The sequence below is a fragment of the Podarcis bocagei genome (genome assembly GCF_964188305.1).
Source record: "Podarcis bocagei genome assembly, chromosome: 16".
Classification (NCBI taxonomy): domain Eukaryota; kingdom Metazoa; phylum Chordata; class Lepidosauria; order Squamata; family Lacertidae; genus Podarcis; species Podarcis bocagei.
In genome coordinates, this window is record NC_138142.1 from 18,768,657 (window position 1) to 18,774,651 (window position 5,995).

The 5,995-nt window shown below is 47.4% G+C and overlaps 1 long non-coding RNA gene across 1 annotated transcript; it reads right to left on the bottom strand.

Moving 5' to 3' along the window:
- Nucleotides 1-3,118: 3,118 nt before the first annotated feature.
- Nucleotides 3,119-5,518, bottom strand: LOC308576099. Its single transcript, XR_014003085.1, has 2 exons — nucleotides 4,907-5,518; nucleotides 3,119-3,198 (listed from the first exon to the last, which is right to left on the bottom strand). It is a non-coding gene; the product is annotated as an uncharacterized lncRNA (long non-coding RNA).
- Between the last annotated feature and the right edge of the window lie 477 nt (nucleotides 5,519-5,995).

Below are 5,995 nucleotides of genomic sequence, written 5' to 3' on the forward strand. Positions count from 1 at the left end.
GATGGTTGGCAGAGCTGCCTGTTGTCAGAGGTTTCCCCCAGATGCTCAGAGCAGAGAGAGCCCACGAAATACAACTTTAATAACCAGCTCCGCTTCCTTGCTGCAAGGAATGGGGAGGAAGGAGAGAGAGCGTGAGAGAATAATCCACTAATGGGAGAGGGAAGGGGTGAAAAAATATATATAAGCACTAGATTTCCTCCACAGGGTTGTCAAACAGACACAAACACATTTTCGTTTTATTTAAACAAAGCCCTGTTTTCTTTTTGGGTGTGGGGGATAAATTGACATATTTTCCTGATGCAGGTTAAGATGATATGAACATAAAAAGATGCCCCAATGCAAAGCCTGCAAGCAAGACCTGAATATAAGAGTAACTCTCCTTTCCTGCAGTTTCCAGAAACTGGTATTCAGAAGTATTACTGCCTCTGGCCAGCAAGGCAGAGCCTACCCATCGTGGCTAGTAGCCATTGGTTTTTATTTTTAAATACAGTGGTACCTCGGGTTACATATGCTTCAGGATACATATGCTTCAGGTTACAGACTACACTAACCCAGAAATAGTGCTTCAGGTTAAGAACTTTGCTTCAGGATGAGAACAGAAATCATGCTCCGGCAGCACAGCAGGAGGCCCCATTAGCTAAAGTGGTGCTTCAGGTTAAGAACAGTTTCAGGTTAAGAACAGACCTCCGGAACGAATTAAGTACTTAACCCGAGGTACCACTGTATTTCTTTACGTGCCTTTCCTGCTTCTATGGTAATTATGTCCGTGGTTTTCCTAATTTGCCAGCCGCATTCCCATGCTGACAATATCCAGCTGTTTTTTTGTTCTTCTCACCAGATACTTTTGCACCACTTGGGAGGTGGGAGTTTTCTGTGCTTCTGTGCTCTGCATTTTGATGGTCTCTTTCTCTCTGCTTTTCTGCATAGAAAGGACAAGGAGGAGGAGGAGAGCTTTCTTGCAAGAAAGCCCATTCAATCCAGGCCCCAAAGCGAAGAGGGGCAATTCCTAGTCAAGAACATTTCTAATTGGATCTCTTTTGACGCTGGGCCTGGACACTTTGTGAAAGGGCCCTTAATGCTTATTAATTTCCCCCAATAGCACACGTGGCTTCCTTTTGATGTGCAAATCTCAAACCATTCTCCCTCTTTCCACTTGACAAGAGATAAAGATCGCAGAGAAATGAAGAGGCTCTGCAGATTGATTGGTTTCAGGGAGGGGGAGAAGAAGGGTGCTGGAAAAAAGAAATCTGGGTAAGGAAATCGACGAGGCGAGGAGGGAGAGACAAGAACAGGGTGGGCCTGGAAATGGGATGGTGTTATGGGTTTCCTCCTCTGGCCAGTAGTGGTTGGTTCCCCATGGCACTGGTGAGGCAGAAGGCAGGGAGCCCAACAGCAGGTGGCGCTAGAGAGACAAGGGAAGGGTCATAGGTCAGTGGCAGAGCATCTGCTTTGCGTACAGAAGGTCCCAGATCCCATTCCTAACATCTCCAGGTATGGCTGGGAAAGAGAGAGACACCTGTCTGAAAATTGGAGAACTGCAGAGCAGGCAATAGTTTGCTAGAGACCTGAGAGCAACAGCCTCTCTCCCCTCCAGTGGCCTCCAGCAACTGGAATTAACCCACATTCATTGCAGAGTTTAAGGTTGCCAGCAAAATCTTACAGCCAACCCAGAAAAATAGGAAGAGGAACAATTGGATATTCAGGATCCATAAAAGTCTGCCGTGGTGATGTTCCTGCTCGTACTACATCAAAAGGTTAGAGGAGGGAACCACAAAAGGTCAGGAAATCAATCTATCAAAGCATCTGAAACATACTTGGGATGACTCAGCTGAGATCCCAAAGCCTCGTCGATCTGGGAGGCAGGTGAGACACAGTCAGTCTGTTTAATTCCACCTTGGCTGCTCTCTGGAATTCCTGACCAGCGCAGGACTCACTTCTGGTTAGAACCAGGGACGGCAGAAACACCAGGGCTGGAAGAAATCATTTTTATTTGGAACGACATATAATTGGACATTTATATATTTGGCATAAGTCGGTGGTTCATTCGCGCAGCGTATAAAATATTCATCCCTTTTTGTAGTGCTGCTGTAGAATAATCTATAGAAATCTGTTGAGCCAGTAAAGCTCGATTCCAGTGAAACCTTGAGATTCCCATCCCTCCTCATTCTTATTTCTGGCCTTCGGTGCTTTCCTTTCCCCTGACTTTGGAGAAGTGTCAATCGTAGAATCATAGAGTTGGAAGGGACCCTGAGGATCATCTATTCTAACCCCCTGCAATGCTGGAATATGCAGCTGTCCCATACGGGGATCGAACCTGCAGCCTTGGCATTATCAGCACCACGCTCTAACCAGCTGAGCTATCCAGGCTTGAAGGTCCACGACATTTGGGTCCCTGCTCTCCCATATTTTAATCCCATCCCCAGGAATGTAGGGAACTGCCTTATAAAGAGTCAGAACAATTGGTCCATCTTGCTCAGTATTGTCTACACTGACCGGCAGCGGCTATCTATGGTTTCAGGCAGGGTTTTTCCCCAGTCCTATCTGCAGGTGCTGCCAAGGATTGAAGCTGGGACCTTCTGCATGCCAAGCAGATCCTCTCCCACATTGCTACGGCCCTTTTAAAGGTACCTATTACAGACAAACTGGTCCATCTAGTTCAGTGCTGTCTGCACTGACTGGAAGTGGCTCTTTAAGTTTTCAGGCAGGGTTTTCCCCCAGTCCTATGAGGAGGTGGCAGGGATTGATGATGGAACCTTCGCATGCCAAGCATATGCTTTGCCCCTGAGCCATGACCCTCCCTTTTGAAGAGCTGTGCTGTCAGCTGTGGTGGCTCTGCAGAACAGCAGGCTGTTCCCTGACCCACACCAACACCATGCCGGCTGAGGAGAGCAGGTCACTTTCTCTTCCTCCTCCAAATGTCAATCGTTCTCTGACAGGGGTCTGAAATATCAGGTGGAGAAGAGAGATGGAATTGCCTTTTGTCAGGCAAAACCCATTGTGGAGTCCCACCCCCACACACCATTTTAATGATGGCGCCTCGGAGCATTGTAGGAACCATGCCCTACGACATGAAACAAACTGTAAGATCTTCACATGAAAGAATATCAGGGGACCGGCGTCACCAGGGCTGCCTTCTTTATTCTTGCCTCTCTTTTTTCTGAGTCACTGAGAGCTGCAATCAGCTGGATGTGCCGATGGCTAATAGGACAATGAAATCAGAAAGAGAGAGAGAGAGAGAGAGAGAGAGAGAGAGAGAGAGAGAGAGAGAGAGAGAGAGGTTTTATTGCTGACCAGGCAAAAAAAAAACCCCTCTTCCTTGCCTATAATGCTGAAATTTTAATTTTTTGCAGCTCTCTTCTATTAGGATCAGGGCTGTTGAAACAACAGGTGGTTCGTTCAGGAATAAGGTAGAGGAATGTTAACAAAAAGCTTGCATCTGGACAACAGGCATACGAGAAATATGTAAAATAACCAAGCAAGTATTAGAAATCACACCAGAATTGGCCCTATGAAACATCTTCCAAGACAATAATGCCCACTTACACCACAAAGAACTCATAACCCACCTACTCGCAGCAGCCAGAAACATCATAACCAGACACTGGAGAGACCTGTCAGGAGTAAGCATGGACCAATGGTACCAAAGAGTATGGGAAACAGCCTTACTAGAAAAATCAATCAATAAACTGAAACTGACAAGGGGACAAATAGAAGAAGACGCCTTCACCCCGGTATGGCTGCCCACATACACAGCCCAACAAGACAATGACAAAAATCCACCAATGGCATACAAATCAATATGGCTAACCTGATCCAAAACACCCACCCACCTCACCCACACACGAAAACAAAGATCACCACAGCCAATCACAAATGAACAACCACACCCTAGGCCAACCCCAACCTCTCTCACCACCAAAGGAACACAAGTCAACAGCAGAGAACCTGCACAAGCAACGCTGACACCAAACCCTACGTATAGTAAGTAAAATAGAAACATCGCCACCCGACCCCACCCCCACCCCCACCCCTCTTTCCCTGCCTCCACCTCTCTCCCCCTTTTCTTCCTAATGTCTCAACAAATGAAACAGATTTGTAAAAAATATTACATGGGGAGAGAGACATTGCACATACTTCTGTAAATCAAGAAAATCTTTAATAAAAAAACCTTAATGGACATCTAAAAATAAAAAGCTTGCAAGCTGACCTCGCAGGGAACTGCTGGTGTGGAGAAGAGATTGATGGCTTCCTCTGGGGAAGAAGCCTGCCATTTTGTCTGTGTTCCTTGGGAAAGCATTGCCTATGGATGTTCCTAGCCATTCCCAGAATTCCACCATACCAGAGGAGCCAAGTTCTACCTGACACTGGGGGGGGTGGCGACGACTCGTCAGGTGCATGTGACATCACAAGGGTGACAGAACCGCTAGCCCCACATTAGGCGCCATCTGTTAGGGAAAATCCTGGGTTGAGAGACTACTCAACAGCCCATCTCGTCGGGGTACAAGTCCCCCGTGGGTCCATGCGGTCTGTAAAAGAAGGAAATTCCAGCCAAGCAATTTTGGAGCAAAACAGCAGTCAGTAGACTTAGATCAGGGGTCAGCAAACTTTTTCAGCAGGGGGCCGGTCCACTGTCCCTCAGACCTTGTGGGGGGCTGGTCTATATTTTGCGGCAGGGAATGAACAAATTCCTATGCCCCACAAATAACCCAGAGATGCATTTTAAATAAAAGCACACGTTCTGCTCATGTGAAAACACCAGGCAGGCCCCACAGATAACCCAGAGATGCATTTTAAATAAAAGGACACATTCTACTTGTGTAAAAACACACTGATTCCTGGACCATCCGCGAGCTGGATTTAGATGGCGATTGGGCTGGATCCGGCCCCCGGGCTTTAGTTTGCTTACCCATAACTTAGATCCTTTATTGTTACGCAACAGGTTTAACAGCAGTGAGTGAACCTAGAGCATGGGGCGACACTGACTTTTAAAACTTTCCCACCATATCCCAGAATACAGTTCACATAGCATCATCAATACACCATTGTTATATCACTAACATGTCACAAAAGGGAGGGTTACACAAGATTAGCATAGACAGATATGTCAGGACAACACCCAAGTATAAGATGAGCATAGGCAAACGTGTTTTAAGTACCCACCACCCAAAAGTAAGATAGAACTTCCTTTGAATGTCTGGAGCCTGAGGCAAGTCCGGTGATGAGATCTGGCTTCCCTTGGAGAACAATGAGCCCAGCAATTGTCCCCTCTGGGCATTTCCTGGGGTAGGAGGTGTGTATACATGTCTTCAAGCTTGGGTAGGTGGCAGGGGAAAGAGTCCTTTTTCCAAGGGCAAAATGGCGTTGGAATGGAGGAACTTGGCAAAGGGGTTGATTTTATATGATTCATAAAGCTAGGTATCTTCCCTGAGCTGTCAAGTCGAAAGAATACATTCAGGCATAATATCTGTAACATTTAACAACTTTAAAGATGGTGGGGGACGCCTGTAATTTCCATAACAGGAAGGAGACCACAGGGCCCGCTGCCACCATGGGGAGGCCTGGGAAGGTCTGACTCTGCTGGCTAGGAGGGCTGGTGAGCCTGCCGCTGCTGCAGGGTGGCCCGCAAAAGCCCAGACCCTCAAGATTGGCTGTGGAACATTGGACTTGGCTTACTATATTGAACCTAGACCATTTTTTCTTGACCTGTTGGACTTGCTAGCACTCACCCTTGGGACGGTGTACACCAGCAGGACTTGCCACCAGGTACACCAGGCTTCAAGGGCACAGTCCCAAAGAGCATCCATTGTGGTGTAGTGGCTAAGAGCGGTGGACTCGTAATCTGGTGAACCGGGTTCGCTTCCCCGCTCCTCCACATGCAGCTGCTGGGTGACCTTGGGCCAGTCACACTTCTCTGAAGTCTCTCAGCCCCACTCACCCCACAGAGTGTTTGTTGTGGGGGAGGAAGGGAAAGGAGATGGTTAGCCGCTTTGAGACT